This window comes from Malania oleifera, chromosome 10 (assembly GCF_029873635.1).
Source record: "Malania oleifera isolate guangnan ecotype guangnan chromosome 10, ASM2987363v1, whole genome shotgun sequence".
Taxonomy (NCBI): domain Eukaryota; kingdom Viridiplantae; phylum Streptophyta; class Magnoliopsida; order Santalales; family Ximeniaceae; genus Malania; species Malania oleifera.
This window is the reverse complement of record NC_080426.1, coordinates 48,777,826-48,800,283: the sequence shown is the minus strand read 5'-3', so window position 1 is coordinate 48,800,283 and position 22,458 is coordinate 48,777,826.

Genomic DNA, 22,458 nt, shown 5'->3' with positions numbered 1-22,458 from the left:
AAGTAAATATAAGAAGATTGGATATTAGATGGATGCATAGTAAATATATTTTCACTTATTTTCACATGTCAAATACATGGTGACAACATAACACGCTTACCCCTTATACGTCCTCAATATCAGTATCATCCTCACTTTCTAGAGTGTCTTCCTCTTCACTACAGTACTCAACCATAGTTTCATCTTCCCTAACAATTTCATCACTGTTGATGAAGCCAACGTGTACAGAGGGTTCAATTCTAATGTCAGCAGTTCCTACATGTTCTGTCATGGTACCAACCCTATTTAATGGTATAGGATCGGCTCCTTCCTCGGCAACATTGATAGCGGAGTGCGTTGTTGCTCTAACAAATGGTTGGTCTTCTTGGAAAGCATCATCGTTGACACTCTTCTCCTGATCTGCGACTTTTGTAATATCATACAAATTTCAAGGAGGAATGTTTTGGGCCATATGCCATTCACCCTTCAATTTTGTGTCCTTAAGGTATAACACTTGTTCTACTTGTGTCATAAGCATAAAAGGGTCATTTTTATCCCACTCTTTTTATTGCTAATGTCCCACTAGGTACACTTGAAGATGTGGACAAGTCTTTTAGCTCCATAGTGAAGCTTTAGAATGTCATCCAACACACCAAAGTAGTCAATTTTCTCATCTCCTTCTGTGCCTAGCACCGCAACTCCACAATTTTGGGTTCTTCTATGCAGTTCGAGGGACTCGAGACTTCATATGAAATTGTAAGCCGTTGACAATGCAACCACTGTAGCGGTTAACTCGTTGATCGGGGCCACATGCCAACGCATACAAATCTTTACTTGCTGTGGGTTCTTTATTATAATACATGACTTTCATCTATTAATTACAAAGGACTTTAGTTGAGTAAATCGTCAATATTGAAAATGTACATTCTAGCGAACTCAGGCAGTAGTTGTTACTTACATGACACCCAAACCAATTGACAAATTCCTTCTTATGTCTTTCTTCAACATTCCTTTCATTTTGAGCCAAAAGTTTAGCTTTATGTTCGCTATATGCAACAATAGTACATGTTAATGTCAACTAAGTATATATGCATATGTAAATACAATGCAAAATAAGGAGTTTTGAACCATGTACTCGATATATGGAATAATTTCATCACAATTATTGAGGACGTAAAAATGGGCCTTTCATAGGTCATCCATATCAATGAAATTGTAAACCCGTGCACCGAATGGCCGAACATTTCTTCGAAATATAGAGCTCCTCGGTTCTTCATCTTCGGCATTAATAGCATGAATGTCTGCATTTCGCTCATCATGAGTGAACCTTGTTTCAATATCATGTAGATACATTAAGAAAAATGCAAGACATTCACTATCAATGTATGCCTCAATGATCAAACCTTCCGATCGTGCCTTATTGCACACATACCTCTTCAAAGTGGATAAAAACCTATACATTTTACATAGCATTAGTGACTTGTACACAAAAAAAAAAAAAAAAAAAAAAGGGAGGAAATCACGTGAATATTATAGGACTTTATAATTTACCTCTCAAAAGGATACATCCAACGATATTGGATTGGTCCTCCAATTATGACCTCCATTGGTAAATGGACGACTAGGTTGACCGTCATATCGAAGAATGCTGGCAGAAATATTTTCTCCGGCTTGCATAGTATGATCACAATGTCCTCCGCTAACCATTCAAGTACGTTTACGCTCAATTTCATGGAGCACAACTGTCGAAAGAAGATCCCAATTCAATCAGCACCCAGCAAACATCTTCAATCAAGTGTCCACGAAGGAAAATGGGCAGAACCCTTTGCAAAAGGACGTGACAATCATGACTTTTCATTCCTAACATCTTCCCTTCCTTCATGTTTATGCATCGAGATATGTTTGATGCATATCCATCAGGGAACTTCACTGATTTCAACCATTCGAAGAAATTATTCTTCTCATATTTCGAAAATATGTAATAGGCTGATGGCATAAGAAGTTTGTCCCCATCACGAATCAAATGCAACTCAAGTCGTATTCCCATATCTTCCATATCTCGACGAGCATTTGCTTTGTCCTTTGTCTTCCCATTTATATCCAGTAATGTACAAATGACATTCTCACAAATTTTCTTCTCGATGTGCATGACATCCAAGTTGTGGCGTAGTCGAAGATCTTTCCAATATGACAACTTGAAGAAGATTCTTCTCTTTGTCCAATTTAACTCCCACTCAACACGTTTCCTTTTTCTACTACTAGGTGATTTCCCAAATTTCATATCTCTGATCAACCTAAGCTGGTTTAATATCTCTTCCGCACTTATTCAGTTTGGCTGCAACCTTCATTTAGGTTTTCCATTAAAGCTTCTGACACCACGAGTCCTCCAAGGATGTCCAGGTCGTAAAAAATTATGATGACACATAAAACATAACTTGCGTCCATGCTTTAAGGATAAGGACCTAGCATCCTTATTACACACTGGGCATGCTAAGTAACCTTTTGTTCTCCAGCTCGACAGATTGTCGTAGGCGGGGAAATCCTTAATTATCCATAATAGTACAGCATGCATCCGAAATGTTGTCTTGGTTTCCACATCAAATGTCTCCACTCCTTTTTCCCATAGTTCTTTCAACTCATCAATTAATGGCCTCAAGTAAACATCAATATCATTACCAGGTGCCTTCAGTCCGGGAAAAGGCAGATACATATAAATGAAGGGTTCTTTCATACATCACCATGGTGGCATATTGTATGGCATCATCATAATTGGACACATGCTATACGGGTTGTTCATGTTACCGAAGGGATTAAACCCATCTATTATAAGTTCAAGTCTGATGTTGCGAGGATCACTAGCAAACCACGAATGCATTTTATCAAACTCTGTCCAAGCTTCTGAGTCTGTTGGATGGCTAAGGGTGTTTTCCTCTTGAAGATGTTTCTCTTTATGCCATCTCATATTTGCAGCAGTCCTTCTACACATGTACAATTGTTGCAATCGTGTTATTAATGGACAATATTGCAAAACCTTTTGGGGGATCATTTTACCCTTCTTCTGATTAGTTGTATACCTCGGTTCACCACATTGTGGACACTCATTCGCATTTTCATGTTCACCATAAAAGAGTGCACAATCATACCTACACGCATGTATTGTAGCGTAACCGAGACCCAATTCACGCATGTATGCCTTTGCTTCATAAAAGGACTTTAGAAGTGTTTCATCATCAGGCAGTGCTGCCTTAATGAGGCTTAATGCATGTTGAATGCTCTCTAAGATAACCCATGCATTTTCCTTGCATGAAGCAACTTTATTAGGAACTCTAATTTTGAGAACTTTGTACAGTTTGGATATAGGGGCACCCGTGCATCCCTCACGAGATTAGAAAATGGTTTACCAAGTCGATTTAACGCACTAGGATCGCAAGGTATGGTACCTACTGAAGTCGATTCATCACCAGCACGTGACACACTGACATCTTCCGTGTCCACAGTAATCCCCCTTTGTAAGTCACCTAACATTTCGATTAACCCTTCCGAATGTATATCACCACCGACTACACTTGCCCCCTCAGCTTCATCATCATCATCATCGCTCTGAACTGCGTAATCTTCACTATGGAACACCCATGTTGTGTACCTTCTCTCCATTCCAAAGTCTAATAAATGTGTATGAACGAAATCAATGTGTTTGATAGTTATGTTTTGGAATTTCTTGCAAGGATGCCTTATTCTACTAGCACTGTCAGCACGAGGACGCGCGAACTCTATGAAATAATGTACCCCTTTCACGTATTCTGGCAAAAACCTACCATGAGCGTTCATCCAACTCTTATCTATGTTCATTAATTCCCTATAACATGTTCAAGTAAATGGTGCTGATTACATTGTCAGAATGTTTATAATGTATGCATCGTGAATCCTATAATCAACCACCTTCCATCTAAAGGGCACGGATCTTATCCCATTCAGGAATGTTGCAATTACATTGCAATCAATCACTCAAATTCCTTCGTCGTAGTCATTATAAATTTCAGTAGCATCTCCTCATGGCTTTCCAAGTACACGAGATGGGGGAAGTGCATATAACCTGCTAGTTTTCCATCACTAACAAATTGTCACCACACCCCATTATGCACCCAGAGAACACAAGTAGAGATGCGCTCGAAATATATAATGACAATGAACAAAGCGTGAACGATGACAACAATGTAAATACAACTTTCTAAACTGTCCACATTGGACAATTCAAGAATGGTTGAAATACAAACATCACTAATCGTAAATGAAACAAATAATCAACATGTTCAATTGATTATTAGTCTACATAATGTGACTAATAATCAATTGAATTTTAACAATTGATTTGTCCCATATGTACGATGAGGCATGAATGTATAGTAACCATTCTTGAATGGGTCTAAGCTTCAATGCACGCATGAAATGACAATAATTAATTTTGCATAAGGAGCCCGTGATAAGTAGGATTTCCTTTTATTGTGCATGGTTTCAATTGAAAAATTCAACATTCATTTACTTGTAAGGTTAAGTTTTGTGACTGCAGAATTGGAAGTCAGTAAGTTTATTGCTCATATCACATTCTTTAATGTCATGAACACTCTCTTCAACCTTTCCTAAAGATCCTATTTATTATGTCAAACACTTGAAGCTATAAGGGGGATACAAGCAGCATCTCCAGTAGTTTTGGACAACAAAACTTGATTTTTCTAGGGCAATAAATGATCGTTCAAAACTTGATTTTTCTTGAGCAATCAATGATTGTTCAAAACTTTAAATGGGCCAATATGGCCTCCACTGAGCCCATTGCAGCCCAATCTTTTAAAACAGCTAATCTTGTATAGGAAACCTAAACACACGGGCCTAGGGTTCTAACACTATTTCATTTTTTTTTTTTTTATTCTCTGTATTTTTTGCATTTTCATCTTCTTCTTCTTTTTTATTTTTTTTTTATTTGAGCAAAAGACTAGGCCAAAATAACTATAGTGGAATATGTATTTCTAGTACGAATAACCACATTTTTTTTTTTTTTGACAGGTAAGCTTATAATTAGAGGTTAGAACTTCAGTAACATCAAACTTGGGTTCTAATATTGAAAGGGTGTGTACAAAAATGAGAATGAGCTTCTAGCTGTAATCCATTGAGCCTCTAATAAACCAAAAATAGGTGTAGATACCTCGCCAACTTGCCAACCAAAAATTATATTTAAAAAAATGCACCCAATAGAAAGGTACCATGTAAGCACTCTAACCCACATAGTATCATTAGCTATGGACAATAACAAATTTAAGTTTTCTATGGGACGAGCTCATCCTCCCAAACTCACTCATCTTTAGTTGGAGTAAATATCTGAAAAATAAAGGTAAAAGATATTTATCTATTGTGAGGTTTGAAAATTTTCAAAGACCTTCCATTAAATTTTAAAACTTTTAGAAAAACCTCCCTTAAGGTTTGAAACACAATCTCAACTAGAACACACCACCACTATTACCTTGGACAAAAAACAGAAAGTATAATATGAAGTATTAGACTCACAAACTAATAGAAGTCCTCCCAAGAGATAAAATACAAAAAAGAATTACATTTCACATGATGGAAAAGGCTTCTTCACAGTGAATGTCTTTCAAATGCGAAGAAGCCCTTTCCATCATCAACAAAGCCATTCACTTAGGGCTCAACTCAGGCTTCACCATTCCATTACCATTCACATTACTTCACTCTAACAAGAATTTCCTAAACTTCAAGATATATCACTGCAAAGCTGGAAAATATCTTGATTGTATCTTCAAAGATCTCAACATTTATGTGAACCGTTGTCCTAAATCATCTATTCATGAGAGGCTGACAATAAAAAACAAAAATGTTAATTGATAAAGTACAAAAAAGAACAATATTTCACATCATTTTGAAACCAAATCGTGATGGGGTCCTCTTCGGCGAAAAATCCCAAACAAAAACATTTTAATAGGCCTTTTATAGTCCCCATATTAGATAATTAGATCGAAAGGCATTACTCCGCAAGACTTGAAGCTATAAAGGGGATCAGATTTTTCTAGGGCAATCAATGATCATTCAAAACTTGATTTTTTCTTGAGCAATCAATGATTGTTCAACACTTTGATGTTGACTTGTTTGGAAGAAGAAGCCGCAGCAGCTTACCGTGGAAGAAAAGAGAGGAGAGGTGGCTTTGCGTAGACACTGTGGGTGGAGACGTTGTGGGAGGCCGCGGAGGGCGAAGACGCTATGAGCGGCGGCGGCCGGTGGAGACGCTGTGGGCGGTGGCGATAGGTAGAGACGCTCTCCACTGTGGGTGATGACTTGAGGAGCGAGAAGGGAGGGGAAGAAGTGAGGAGCAAGGAGGGGGGAGGGGTAGGAAGGAGGAGGGAGATGGTAGGAGGGAGCAGGAATTTTTTGGGATTTCAGATTTTTGAGGGATGGGTAGGCAGAGATGTTAAGCTAGAAAGGGATTTTAGATTTGAGAAGTAGTGACGGTTTTTAAAACCATCACTGCTACTTTTAAATAATTTTTTATTTATTTTCTTAAATAAAAGGACAATTAGTGACCTTTTATAAACCATCACTAATAAAGGGCTAGTAGTGACAAAAATAAGAAACCATCACTACTACTTTGAATTTTCTTTTGTTTCTTTTTTTTAAAAAAAAAATAAAAAGACTATTGGTGACGGTTCTGAAAATATTGTCACTAATAATGGCCCATTAGTGACAAAAAAACAAAACCGTTACTAGTACTCCAAAATTATTATTATTTTAAATAAAAGTGCTATTAGTGACGGTTTTCGAAACCGTCACTAGTACTCGGAAATTATTTTTTCCTTTAAATAAAAATGCTATTAGTGATAGTTTTCAGAACCATCACTAGTACTCTGAAATGAGTTTTCCTTACCCTTTCCTTAATATAAAGACTATTAGTGACGGTTCTGAAAACCGTCACTAATAAGGAACCAATAGTGACGAAAATAAAGAACCGTCACTAATAGTCTAAAATAATACATTTTTTTTATTTTTTTAATGAGACGACCAATAGTGACGGTGGCAAAACCGTCACTAATACCCTATCAGCAGTGAGGAATTTTCCAAACCGTCACTAATAATGGACTAGTAGTGACGGTTGCTTAATCGTCACAAATATGACCCATTAGTGACGATTTGAATCCATCGCTAATACCCCAATAACCATCGCTAATATTTTTTCAGATAATTCTTGTGCGAAAAGTGGTTTTTCACAATAGTTCGAGCTGGTAAATTGGTTTTTAGTAACGATTTTATTAGTGCCAGTTTCCTTAAATCGTCATAAATACCCACTTTTAGTGACGAAATTAAAACTGTCACTAATAAAATCGTCACTAAAAACCAGTTTTTTTGTAGTGCTTAATTGTTCATTTGTAAAAGGATTACATGGCACACATTGGTGTAACTCCATTCGATGAGGGACACTTGTCCACTAGACCACCAATTTTCTGTGGTATAAATTACACTTATTGGAAACGTTGGATGACCATATACCTGTTAAATGTAAATTGGAAGGTATGAAAAATAGTTACTAAGGAAAATCATGTTCCCATGAAAGTAATTGATAAAGTAAATGTACCTAAAACTGAAGATGAGTATACAAAGGAAGACTGGAAATCGAAACAAATAAATGCTACTGCGATGAGCTTGCTTTTATGTGCACTAGATATAAATGAATTTAATAGGGTAATGACATGTAACTCTGCTAAAGAGATTTGGGAAAAATTAGAAGTTACATATGAAAGTCCTAAGGAAGTAAAAGATAGTAGGATAGACCTGCTCACTAGTGAGTATAAAGCATTTAAAATGACTGCTGATGAATCTATTCAATCCATGTACACACGCGCAACAGCAATAGCAGAAGGAAGAAATCTCAAGGAGATGTCAGTTGACGAACTAATTAGATCGCTCATCACCTATGAGCTTGCAATAAATGAGAGGAAGAATGAGTAAATAAAAGCAAAGAAAGCTACAACACTTAAGGCATCATCTCATTACTCCAGTGAGGGAAGTGATTTAGAATCGGATGATAATATGGCATTCATCACTAAGAAATTTGGAGAGTTCATGAGAAAGAACAAGAAATACTTTAGAAAATTCAAGGACTCAAAAGCAGAAAAAGGAGAGCCAAGCAGAAGGAAGCAAAAAGATGATCCTCGCATGTGTTATAATTGTAGAGAATTCGGACACATCAAGCTGGATTGTCCCCAACTGAAGAAAGGGTCCAAGAAGAAGAAGAAGAAGGCTCTAAAAGTGGGCTGAGACAAGCACAGCACCAGTAGTTGAGAATCCAAATCCAGTAATGACAATATGGAGAATCTATGTCTGATGGCACATGATGACCACGAGGTACAATCTTTTTGTTCTACTTCATCTTACTATTCAAGTGAGTCAGAAAATGAAAATAGCATGCTTTTGTATGATGAATTTCATCAGAAGTATTTGTACACCCTTAAAATGCTTGAGAAAATGAATAAGAAAAATTATGGTTTGAAATTAAAATTGAAAGAATTTTCAAAGTTAGTTGAACGTCAAAATGAATCTCATGCATCTCTCATGAAAGACAAGGATTTGAAATTTAAAGGGTTAGAAAAGAATTTCAAAGATAAATCTAAGATTATATGTAAATTTACTGAAGGTCAAAATAATTTTGAAAAACTCCTAACTAGGAGCTCAAAGAAATTCCCGAGAGAAGGAAGGTCTCAATTTTAATGGGAAGGAAAATATAAAACAGAAACATCTTTACATGGGATATTTTGTAAGAAAGTCAAAATTGTATGTTCTAGCTAAAGACTATCACAGAATACTACATATTTTAAATGTAAAAGGTTGGGTCACATAAAATTTAACTGTTCTTTCAAAAACAAAGATGTCAAAATTAAGAAAGTCTAGAGAGTCAAAGGAGAATCTAGCACTAACCCCCATGGACCCAAGAAAATCTGGATACCAAAAGTAGTTATCTAATTATGTCCTACAAATGTGCTTGAGATTGTCCTCCTCGAAGGACAAGTGGTTTATGGATAGCGGATGCTTGCGACACATGACTGGAGATAAAGCTAGATTCGCATCTATCATATCCAAAGATGAAGAATTCATTACATTTGGGGACAACTCTAATGGTAAAATCATTGGAGTTGGTAAAGTGGGTAAGGAACCTTCACTTGTCATTGATAATGTATTGTTAGTAGATGGATTGAAACATAACTTATTGAGTATAAGTCAACTATGTGATAAAGGTTATAAAGTCTCATTTGAACATGAAAAATGCACAGTAGAGAACAAATCTAAAAATAAAATATTGTTTACTACTGATCATCATGAAAATGTATACATCACTAGTCTTGATAATCTTGCATCTCAACATGTTACTTGTTTTTCTGCTATAAATGAGATTAGTTGGATTTGGCATAGGAGACTAGGACACGCAAACATGGATTTAATATCTAAACTTGTTAAGGAAGAATTAGGTAAGGGATTGCCTAAGACTAAATTCATGAAAGATAAAATCAATGATGCATGCCAACTAGGAAAACAAGCAAGAACGAGCTTTAAGAAGAAGTAATCTCTACTACTAGGCCACTTCAAATGCTACACTTAGATTTATTTGGTCCAACTCCTATTAAGAGTTTAGGAGGAAAATCATACGCATTCTTTATAGTCAACGATCATTCAAGATATACATGGGTTCTATTTTTAGGTCACAAAGATGAAGCGTGTGAACAATTCATAAATCTGTGTAAGAAAATTCAAAATGAAAAGGGTTATACTGTCACTAAAATCCGAAGTGATAGGGGTAGAGAATTTAAAAATCAAAGCATGGAAGACTACTATAATTCATTAGGAATTGCTCATAATTTTTCGGCTCCTAGAATACCACATCATAATGGTGTAGTTGAAAGGAAGAATAGGTATATACAAGAAATGGCCAGAACTATGCTTAACGAACATAAATTACCTAAGTACTTCTAGGCCAAGGCAGTAAATACCGCTTGTTATGTTCTAAATAGAGTTTTTATTAGACCATCTCTATATAAGACTTCGTATGAATTATAGAATGGTCATAGACCAAGCATATCATATTTTCATGTCTTTGACTGTAAATGTTTTGTGCATAGAGATAATGAATATTTAGGAGAGTTTGATGTGAAATTAGATGAAGGTATCTTCCTAGGGTATGCCTTAGACATTAGAGCCTACAAAGTTTACAATAAATGAACATTAACTGTTATAGAATCCATTCATATAGTGTTCGATGAGTCAAATCCCTTCTAAAAAAGAACTGGTGAAGATGAAATTGAGACAAATAAGGAATTTGAAAAACTATCCATTAAAGATGATTCAGAAAAGAAAAATGAAATTAAGGAACCATCTGCTAAAACTAATCAAATTGAAAATGAGGTTAATGAACTACCTAGAGAATGGAAGTACATAAAGAATCATCCCATCGATCAAATAATAGGTGAACCATTACGGGGAGTAGCAACTCAATCCTCACTTAGGAATATGATTAGTCATTTTGCCTTTCGTTCTCAACAAGAACCTAAGAATGTGAGTGAAGCAATTGAGGATGAATCATCGGTGTTGTCCATACAAGAAGAGTTAAACCAGTTTGAGAGAAATAAAGTATAGACATTAGTTCTTAGACTTGAGGATAAGAAAATTATTGGAACAAAATGGATATATAAGAATAAGAAAGATGAACATGGGATACTTGTTAGAAATAAGGCTAGACGAGTAGCTCAGGGATATAACCAGGAAAAAGGAATTGATTTTGAAAAAACCTTTGCACCTGTAGCTAGAATGGAAGCCATTCGAATGTTTTTAGCCCATGCTGCTTTTAAGGATTTCAAGCTATGTCAAATGGATGTCAAAAGTGCGTTTTTAAATGGATACATAAGTGAAGAGGTATATGTAGAACAACCCCTAGGTTTTTAAATCCATAAGAATCCAAGTCACGTTTATAGACGAACAAAAGCCTTGTACGGTTTAAAGCAAGCTCCTAGAGCTTGGTATGAGAGACTAAGCGGCTTTCTACTGGATAATGAATTTATTAGAGGAAGGATAGACACAACACTTTTTATCAAGTCTAAGAAAGATGACATGCTTCTAGTTCAAGTATATGTAGATGATATCATATTTGGAGCTACAAATAAAGACTTGTGTAATGAGTTTTCTAATACTATGCAAAATGAATTTGAGATGAGCATGATGGGTGAACTAAATTTCTTCCTAGTACTTTAGATCAAACAAGCGAAACATGGAATCTTTATAAATCAATCAAAGTACATTAAAGATCTGCTAAAAAAGTTTCATATGGAAGATGGAAAAATACTAGGAACACCTATGAGTGCTTCCTTTAAATTAGACAAAGATGAACAAGGTATACCGGTAGATGTCAAGCTCTATCATGGAATGATCACTAGCTTACTTTATCTAACTGCCAGCAGACCTGACATAATGTTTAGCGTATGTTTGTGCACAAGATTTCAGGCTGCACCAAAAGAGTCAAATTTGTTAGCTGTCAAATGAATACTTAGATACCTGATAGGAACCGTAGAACTTGGGTTATGGTATCCTAAGTATACATCATTTGAGATTATTAGCTATTCAGATGCCAATTTTTCTGGTAGCAATGTGGATAGGAAGAGCACGAGCGGTACATGTCATTTCTTACGACATTCGTTAGTCTCTTGGTTTTCCAAGAAACAGAATTTAGTAGCTCTTCCCACAATTGAGGCTAAATACGTAGCGGCAGAAAGTTGTTGTGCTCAAACACTATACATGAAGCAAAAACTAATGGACTTTGGATTAAGCTATGACACAATTCCAATAAGATGCGACAATAGGAGTGCAATAAACATCTCAAAGAATCCCATATTACATTCACGAACTAAACATATAGAAATAAGACATCACTTTCTTTGTGATCATGTGCAAAAAGGAGATGTGACAGTTGAGCTTGTATGCACGGATGAACAATGAGTAGACATATTCACGAAACCACTTGCGAAAGATAGGTTTATCCAAATTAGGCATGAATTAGGTCTGATGCATAGTCAAAAGGTTGCCTAGAATTATATTAAATGACCTAATTCCGGGGGAGCAACGTCACTTAATATTCACAATTTGTCAAAAATTTCATATTCGATTCATTTGTTCCCATTTGGTATCACATTAGTAAACATTGGGCATTAAAATCATATCATGATAAGAGCATATTAACCTACACATGTTAATCCTCACATAATCATTGAATTGTGGTGACTGTGTTTACTTATCCATGTCTATGAAATGTGTCCCATTATGTAAGTTCACATTGCAATGTACATTCAAAAACATAGCGTTCTACATTAGCAAGGGGGAGAAGTAAAATTTTGCAAATTAGATGGTTGAATAAGTTCAAAACTTTAAGATCAAATAGGGGAGAAGATTATAAGATTATGTCCACTCATGTATTATTATTATTATACACCTCTTTATTGATGTCAAAAGGGGAAGAAGAATCAAACTATAGCAAAAATGGGCAAAAATGAAACTAATTAGGTAAAGGGGGAGAAGAATCAGGCTATAGGAGAAGAATCAGGCTATAACAAGCAAAAATGGGCAAAAATGAAACTAATTAGGTAAAGGGGGAGAAGAATTAGGCTATAGGAGAAGAATCAGGCTATAACAAGCAAAAAATGGGAAAAAATGGTTTGGTCAAACTAATTGTGTATGAGCATGAGCATATCTTATTTGACATAAGCATATTTCACTTGCTGAATATTTGATGCATTAATTGAGGGGGAGCCTTGTTAGGCGTAAGCCATTTTATATTTTTGCTCGTGCATTTGTTATCATCAAAGAAGGGGAGATTGTTGACTATATGAGTCAAATCCTATTTTAATAATGACAAATCACATGGCATTTGATCTATGCATTGATATTGTGAATAGGAAGAATATTTCGCATGCACGGAAGGCTAGAAAATCAAGGAAGCCATGAAGATTAAAGAATATACATCATGGCACAATCCATGGAACTAAAAGCGTCGAAGAATGAAGATGCAAGCGCCAAGTTCAAGATCGTTATGGGAATGGGTATTTAGAACTAATGTACTCACATTTTTCATATAATTTAATTTGAGGCTCAACATATATACTAGACTGACCTTAGGACTCATGCATCTCATGAACATCTTTAGGGGAAATTTATGGACTTAGAGATATTGTTAAAATCCTGAAAAATATTTTACAAAACAGTAAAGAAAGAGTGCAAAAGAAAATTTTTCAAATTAAAAGGGAAAATCAAAGTTTGCCAGTTTTGAAGACCGAAATCAGCATTCAGTCGTCTGAAGATTCAACTTCAGAAGACTCAGTCGTCCGAAGAATTTCTTCAGAAGACCAAAGATTAAGTTTAGTCATCTGAAGAATTAATGGTGAAATACATAACCTGATAGAAGCACATTAGAAGACTAAAGTCAGACTTCAATCGTCTAAACCCGACACTTCAAAAGACCGAACCCCAGCTTCAGTCGTCTGACCCTGTGTCCAGGTTAATTTTTTGAAGCTCTAAGGAACTTTAGTTATCTGAGCTTTAACCCTCAGTCGTTTGAACCAATGGGAAAGTTTAAAAATTTAATGTTTAATAAGAGAACTCGCGAATTATTTTTTAATCCAATGGTTAAGATTCATTCTAAAGGCAAGGTACCTATATAATGAACATCTAAATCCTAGTGCCCCAAACGAAGATCAACAAGAACAAGAAGAATGATAAGAAACAACCACAAGTAGAAGAAAGTCAAACCTTGGCATACGATTGAGCATATTAGCACAGCTTGAGAGATCACACTACTGAGGTTGTGATTGGGATTTCAAATCTTATACGACAAATCTGAGCTAAAGCTACTTTGATCCTCAAAAGGCTTTCTTGTGATTATTTTGCAATCATTTTGATATTGAGGTTTGGAAAATCAACATACTTGTTAATATTAATTCTCATAGAGTTCTTCATATAAACTGATTTGCTTGTTGATATTTAGTTTTCAAAGAGTTTTTCATCTCAAAATCTATTATTGAATATAAGCTAAGTGATTGATCCTGAGTGTATTTACTTATAGATTATTTAGATAAGATCACTACTTAAGAAAGGTGTTCGCCATTGGTTAAATAGTATTGATTCAAGTGTGTATTAAGTTAAAGGCTCTATATTTTTTATATCACAAAACCACTTCATTAAATATCCTTAGTGTTCATAACTATATATTATTGAGGGATATTTTCTGAAATACTTTATATTAGGCTTTTGATCTTTGGAAATCATATTATATATATATATATATATATATATATATATTTGCATATTACAAAGATCATATTGTGGTTGAATATTTGAAAGAAAGCTTTTTGATTTTGATCGATATAATATTCAAGACATAGCTTTTGATAAGTTCACATTCGATATTTGTGCAATTTTGCAAAGTGAACTAGAATCCTAATTTTCTCCAAAGATTTTACTTATATCAATACTTGAGAAATTTGATAAAAGGGAATTGGTTGAAGCATTTCATTCATATAATGATTGTATTGTTTCATATATATTGAGCTTCAAGTTTCATCATATGTCTATGTGATAGGTTTCAATTGTACTCGCTAACTTTGTTAGAAGCGAATCTTGAGTTGTTTTGTAGATTTGATATTATATTGTAATCACGGATCAGGTTGTGAACTAGGTGAGGAGGAAGCTGTGCCTCTTGTAAGAAGTGGATGTAAGGGAAGCTCTATCCCGGTTAAAGAAGCAGGGATATAGTGGAATCCTTGAGTGGGTTGCTCAAGGTGAGAATGTAGGCCGAGTTGGCTGAACCTCGTAAAATTGTGTTTGCCTTCTCTCTACCCTTATCTTTTTATTTTCTGCACTGTATTTCTTTACTCGTATTTCATGTGTGTATGTTTGAATAACCTCACACGCACTTGATAATTAATTGGGAAAACATTCATTGATGTAATAATTTAAATCAGCCTCAAACTCCTACAAATAATTTGAAAAATATAGAAATAAGGTTTAAGTGGTAGATAATACTAAAGGATTTTAAAAATACCCATCTCACCTCCCTCCTAGGATTACGCCTCAATTAACAACGGAGTTAAGAATATATATATATATATATATATATATATATATATGGATATTGTGAAATCATGAAATATGTTTTAATTCAGAAATTATGTTGTAACAGTTTAGCCGGCTTTAGGCCATGATCAGTTATGAATGACTATATATAGAGATATGTAGATGAGTATAGTCATATTCCCTCCTCGTATACGGGCCAGCATGAGATTATTCTCCTCGTATACGGGCCAACATGATGATGAGTATAGAGTATAGTCCCTCCTCGTATATGGGCCAGCATGAGATTATTCTCCTTGTATATAGGCCAACATGAGGATGAGTATAGAGTATAGTCTCTCCTCGTATACAAGCCAATATGAGGATGAGTATAGAGTATAGTCTCTCCTCATGTACGAGCCAGCATAAGGTTGTATCCTCCTTGTATACGGGCCAACATAAGGATGAACAAAGTAGAGTATAATGATATAGCAGATTATTACAAAGTTATGATTATATACATAGAAATGCGATTTTATACTAAGTTATGAATACATATAGAAATATGATTTTATACTGAGTTATAGTTATATAAGCATGTACATAGATTTATGAACACAAATTATATATTGAGCTAAAGTACGTTTTGAAAAGGAAATATGTATTTTCAAATATATATATATATATATATATATATATATATATATATAAGTATGAGTACAATATTATATTATAGTTTAGTTGAAGTTTAGTAATCAGTTGATATATATTTTGTCACATAAAACTCATTTGCCACACACTAATAATAATCTATTCCGTCTTAGTGAGAGGTGTCTCACCCCATGAGTATTCTAACATTTTTCAGATTCACGTGGAGGATAGCAATAGTCAGAGTAGCGTAGCAGAAGCGTGGGTGGGATAGAAGGTTTTACTTAGAATTATATTATTTTATTATGCTTTAATGATTTCTGATCGGTAGGGACATAATTTGTGGTGTAATAGATGATATTAATATATTGTGATGATTTAGTACTCTGGTAATTGATTATTAAGGTCTTCCGTTGTATGAAATGTTCAGGTCATTACAAGTGGTATCAGAGAAATTTTAAATATGAGAATTTTCAGGTCACCATAGTTGGTATCAGAGCTTAGGATATAGATTTTGTAAACTCTAGGAAATATTATTACCAAAGTATAGGTACAAAGTAGGATGAGGATAGGAATGGGTAGGCTAGGTGTTGTAATAGCAATCGGATATAGGATGTGTAGCGGAGTAAAATACAGCAAGTAAATTGGAATTTTGGAATTGGTCTCGCCGCCGAAAACAAAAATTCATCGAAGGTTTTCTTTGAATATTTCTAGAACAATCGGTAGTTCCAGAAAAATTATAGCAAACCATTGATGTTTTTCTTCCAGAATGCTGCACTATGATCTTGTTTTGTGTGAATGATCACTGCAAGGAATGAGCTACCATGTGCAATACTGGAATAGTTGAAATAGAATTTTGTGCATTTTTGGAATGTGTGCACATTTGCACATCAGAGTGTACTTCTAGTTCTTTATGGATCCTTGTGATTTAGGGTGCATAAATTTGAGAACAACTGGAAGAATGTTAGTGGTTACCCTTAGATTTAGATGCTCAGAAATCCCAGGGTTCTTTAATAGTGAAGTTATTAGGGATATTGGTTATCCTAAGGTTTTATGGAAAGTTATAGTTCTTTGGTGAATGTTATTCTCTTTCGTGTTTCTTGTGCTTAAAGAAAATAATCAATCTTTCCATATTTCCATAAGTTAGCCATAGGACTTTGGATCACTTCTTAAGGAAAGTATAGGGTCAAAATTCAATTCCAGTCTGCAATAAAAATATCAAGGAAGTAAATTTAAATTTTGTTCAATCAAAGGAGGAATAGAAGATATTTTTATAGTCCATGAATCCAGTATCCAATGAATTTAGAATTTTAAAGAGTGAGATCTTTTTAAAAAGTTGTTAAAGAAAACGATGTAACAATAATGGAATAAATTTAAATCAAATGGGGCCACACATAAAAGGATATGGAAATAATTAATTCTAGTGAGTGTGAGAAGATTCTGTAATAAGAAATCATATTACTAGCCCATAAAAATGTATGCAACACCCAAGGGAATATCAGCATGTAAAAGAAACTGCGATGTATAAGGTGTCTTAAGACTCATCCCATGATCAGTAAGGCCAGTCATCTCAGATTTGGAAGTTACAATTTTAGCATCTGTTTAATAAGATAATCTAGTATATTAAGTTGATAAGTTAAGGAAAAATTTGGTTGGAAACCATCAAAGTTCTTTAATGTATGGAATTAGAATTCAAATAAATGAGCGCACATATATAGTATGGAAGCGAAACTTCCACAGTATATTGTCAAATTGAAAGAGAACCCTTTAAATTGTAAGTGGAAAAGTTTGGATAGGATGTTTGGTTTGTTTGAAGGAGAAAATCCAAATTTTTCGTTAATGGAGTTAGATTCCCTTATTTGGTGGTTAGATGGATTTGGGAATGTTTGCCTTAGTTTTTGAAAATTTAGGAAAAGTATTGATCATAAAAGTTAGCGGGATAAATGCTTGGAGGGGGACAAAGAAAATTAGAATGGTAAGCTTATAGAGTTTTTTATGCCCCGAACCCGCAGGTGGGTCCCAGGTGTGAATTTAAGTAACCTAACATGTCTCTGTATCAATTTAAACATACATGATACAATACAAATAAGAGGGTCCGACCTCGTGGGGTACACAATTGCCCTATATACATACTTATACCAATCCATACTCATCAGATACGCAGCGGAATACGGTCTTTTATACATAAACAAGATCATGCCAGAGTCTATACAAACTAGGACATACATTCCCATAATTACAACACGTACCCCAGGTGTCTACAAACTATCTTGACAACCTGGATACCAAAACTTGTACCTAAAAGGTACTAGATGTAGCTACGACACCCCTTGCTTCCAGATGTTAGGATGCTACTTACCGCTACCTGAAGGACCTGAAAAAATTGTACGTACATTCGAGGTGAGACACCTCTCAGTAAGGAAGAAAATAGTTTATATCAGTGTGTGGCATACCAGTATCATTTTGCATACTTCATAACACTATACATACGATACAGTTTGAAACATTTCGTACAGTTTCATACAATTCTATACAGTTCCAGTATTTTCAGAAAACCATTCCAATTCATATGATACCCAAAACATACATACATACATACGGTCAGTGTCGTCACACTAGTTTGCAACTACACAAGGTCACCTCGTCTCACAGTGATTACATTGCTACATATGAAACTACGCTGCGACGACCGAGGCCCAATAGTGATTACATTGCTCCATACGCAACTACACAAGGTCACCTAGTCTCACATCGATTACATTGCTACATACGCAATTACAATGCGACGACTCAAGCCCAATAGTTATTACATTGCTACATACGCAACTACACAAGGTCACCTAGTCTCACACCAATTACATTGCCATGTGCCCAACTACGTTGCGACGACCCAGGCCCACAGTGATTACATTGCGGTTTTTACAAATCCCTAGAATCATTTTCGAACTCACGTTCCTATACATTTCAGCGTACGATAATAAGCCACCACATAGCTGTTTCACAAATACCTGGAACAAATACTTACAACCATACATACCACACTTATTTGTTTTACGGCAAATCATATCATTTACAATTTCAAGTACACAGTTTATGCAAATATGGATTACAGTCACCTCAATAATACAGTTTTAACAAAACTAACAGTTTCCCAAATAAAATAGAGATGATACCCGAAATCCCTAATTTTCCTAAAAAATTGTAACTCGAAAATCTCGTAGTTTTACCTGATAGATTTTCCCAAATAAGTTACCAAAACATACATACGATCGTAGCCTACAAGATAACCGATCCTGATTTCGAAAGTGGACTGATATAAATAGAATACCCTTACCTTAACCCGAATTCCAACTACGAACTTTACGGTCCCCAAAACTACGAACCAAGACACCAAAACCTACAAACCACAGTACAGTACTTACTTACAATCCGTACTACTACACATATACTGAATCATAAATGAAAACCGAGCCTTACCTCGATTTTAGCCCGAAACCCAAAAACGCTTGAAACGAGATTTCGATCCATAGAAGTTGTAGAGAATCATTCCATGATCCTCGTGGTAACTTCTTTTTCACGATTCTAGCAACGATCGGTGAAGAAATCTAGAGAGAAGGAGTAGGGAGAGGTTTAGAGAGAGAGAGAGAGAGAGAGAGAGAGAGAGAGATAATTGAGGTTTTTTAATGGTGAAGTAATGAGAATTTCCTTTTATTGCCCTTAGACCCAGCCAATTTCGTCGATGAAATGGTACCTTCGTCAACGAATCTTTCACTAAATTCGTCGACGAATCGATGGCCTCATCGACGAATCCTGATATTTTCCGATTTTCAAAACTCCTCGGCTTCTCCTCGTCGACGAGGATCTGAATTTCATCAATGAGAAGAACAAAGGTTTCGTCGATGAACCTGCTCTTTTACCAAAATGTCCCTCTCTTTATGTATATAAACCCATTATCACGGTTCAGGATCTTACAACCTCCCCTCTTTATAAAAATTTCGTCCTCAAAATTTGCAATCTCTCTTTACATCCACATTCACACTACTACATACATACCTACTCTGAGGTGAAACGGTGACTATCTATACGTAGTCCCTCTACGATACATACATACTCCCTCAAGAGAATACGACAGCCATTTATACGCAACCCAATTACAATACATACATACATACATACTCTAGAGAATACGACAACCATTTATACGCAACCTCGTTACGATACGTACATACATTCCCTCACTTCTGGTGGAGGAATACCGTGGTCACATATATACATGGTCTCGGGAGCTTACAATACAACATGACTCTCCCAGAGACAAACCACCAAATACAATACGATAACATTGGATTACATACATACATACATACTCATACTACCCTGCTATCTAAGTATTACTCATAACAACTGCGGATACTTCTGGCATATTTCCGTTTCCAGTTCCCAAGAAGCTTCCTCAACCTCATGGTTTCGCCACAATACCTTCACTAACGGTATCTTTTTGGTACGAAACTTCTAAACTTTACGATCCAGAACCTGAACAGGTATCTCCTCATACGCTAAAGTATCCCCGACTTCTAACTCATCATAACTAATAACATGAGATGGATCCAACACATACCTTCTCAGCATGGATATGTGAAACACATCGTGGACCCTCGAGAGTGCTGGGGGTAGTGCAACTCTATAGGCTGCTGGACCCACTCGCTCAATGACCTCAAATGGTCCAATATACCTCGGGCTCAACTTGCCCTTCCTTCTGAATCTCATCACTCCCTTCATCGGAGCGATTCTAAGGAATACTTTACCCCCTACCTCGAAATCCAACTCATGGCGGCGAACATCCACGTAACTTTTCTGCCGACTCTGAGCTGATCTAATCCTCTCCCCGATCAAACCTACCTTCTCAGACGCCTGCTACACGAGTTCAAGTCCTAAAACGTGATGTTCACCGACCTCATCCCAATACAAAGGAGATCGACACCTCCGACCATACAAAGCCTCGAACAGTGTCATCCCTATACTAGCCTGGAAGCTATTGTTATAGGTAAACTCCACTAGTGGCAAAAACTGAATCCAACTACCACCGAAGTCCAATACACAAGCCCATAACATATCCTCCAAGATCTGTATCGTCCTTTCCGACTGTCCATCAGTCTGGGGGTGGAACATTGTACTGAATGTAAGCTTCAGCCCCAATGCTTCCTGCAAGCTCTTCCAAAATCGAGAAGTAAATCTCGGATCCCAATCTAAAACAATGGACACCGGTACTTTGTGCATTCTCACAATTTCATGCACGTACATATAAACTAGCCTACTCAATGGGTAGCTAACCTTCATCGGTACAAAGTGAGTAGATTTTGTCAACCTGTCCATAATTACCCAAATAGCATTTTGCCCGTAAAGCGCTAACGGCAATCCAGTAACAAAGTCCATGGAAATATGTTCCCATTTCCATATCAGAATAGGCAAAGGATGTAACGGCCCTGTCGGCCTCTGATGTTCAGCTTTCACTTGCTGACATGTTAAACACTGCTCCACAAACCGGGAAATATCCCTTTTCATACCACTCCACCAGAAGGACTCGCGCAAATCTCGATACATCTTCGCACTACCCAGATGTACCGTATACAAAGAACGATGTGCTTCCTCCAGAATCGTCTTTCTGATCTCATCATATTTTGGAACACACAGCCTGGTCCCAAATCTCAACACACCTCTGTTAGAGATGTTAAAATCCGCAGTTACACCCTGCTGCATTTTCTCTACAATCTTAGCTAACTCTACATCACTAGCCTGTGCGGCTTTAACACGATCAAACAAAGTCGGCTGAATCACCAAGTTAGCAATGAAAGCTTGATGATCACCAGACACCAACTCCACGCCAAGGCTTCCCAGATCTCATCTAACATAATGCTGAATTACAACTACAGTTACTGCTGCATGCTCTGACTTCCAACTCAACGCATCTGCTACCACATTAGCCTTCCCCGGATGGTAACTGATCGTGCAATCGTAGTCCTTAATCAACTCTAGCCACCACCTTTGCCTCATATTCAGCTCCTTCTGCGTGAAAAAGTACCTGAGGCTTTTTGGTCAATGAAAATCTCACACCGAACACCGTACAGGTAGTGTCACCATATCTTTAGGGTATAAACTACAGAAGCTAACTCTAAATTATGCATAGGGTAATTCTTCTCATACTCCTTAAGTTGCCGAGAAGCATAAGCTACCACCTTATCCTGTTGCATAAGCACACATCCCAACCCTTTTAGAGATGCGTCGCTATAAATCACAAAACCCCCATCCCCCGAAGGAATGGTCAACACTAGAGCAGTAACCAGCCGGTGCTCCAACTCCTGAAAGCACTGCTCGCAATCACTGGTCCACTCATATTGTACTCCTTTCTTAGTCAATCATATTAGAGGTTCATACAATTTAAAGAAATCCTCCACGAACCGACGATAGTAACCCGCCAGTCCTAGAAAACTCCGAACCTCCTGTACACTCTTCGGTCTAGCCCAGTCTACCACAACTTCGATCTTGCTAGGATCGACAAAGATACCACCCTCAGACACTACATGGCCTAAGAATGTGACCTGATTCAACCAGAATTCACACTTCTTCAGCTTAGCATACAGCTTCTTCTCCCGCAAAATCTGTAGTACCAACCTCAAATGGTTTTCATGCTCTTCTGGA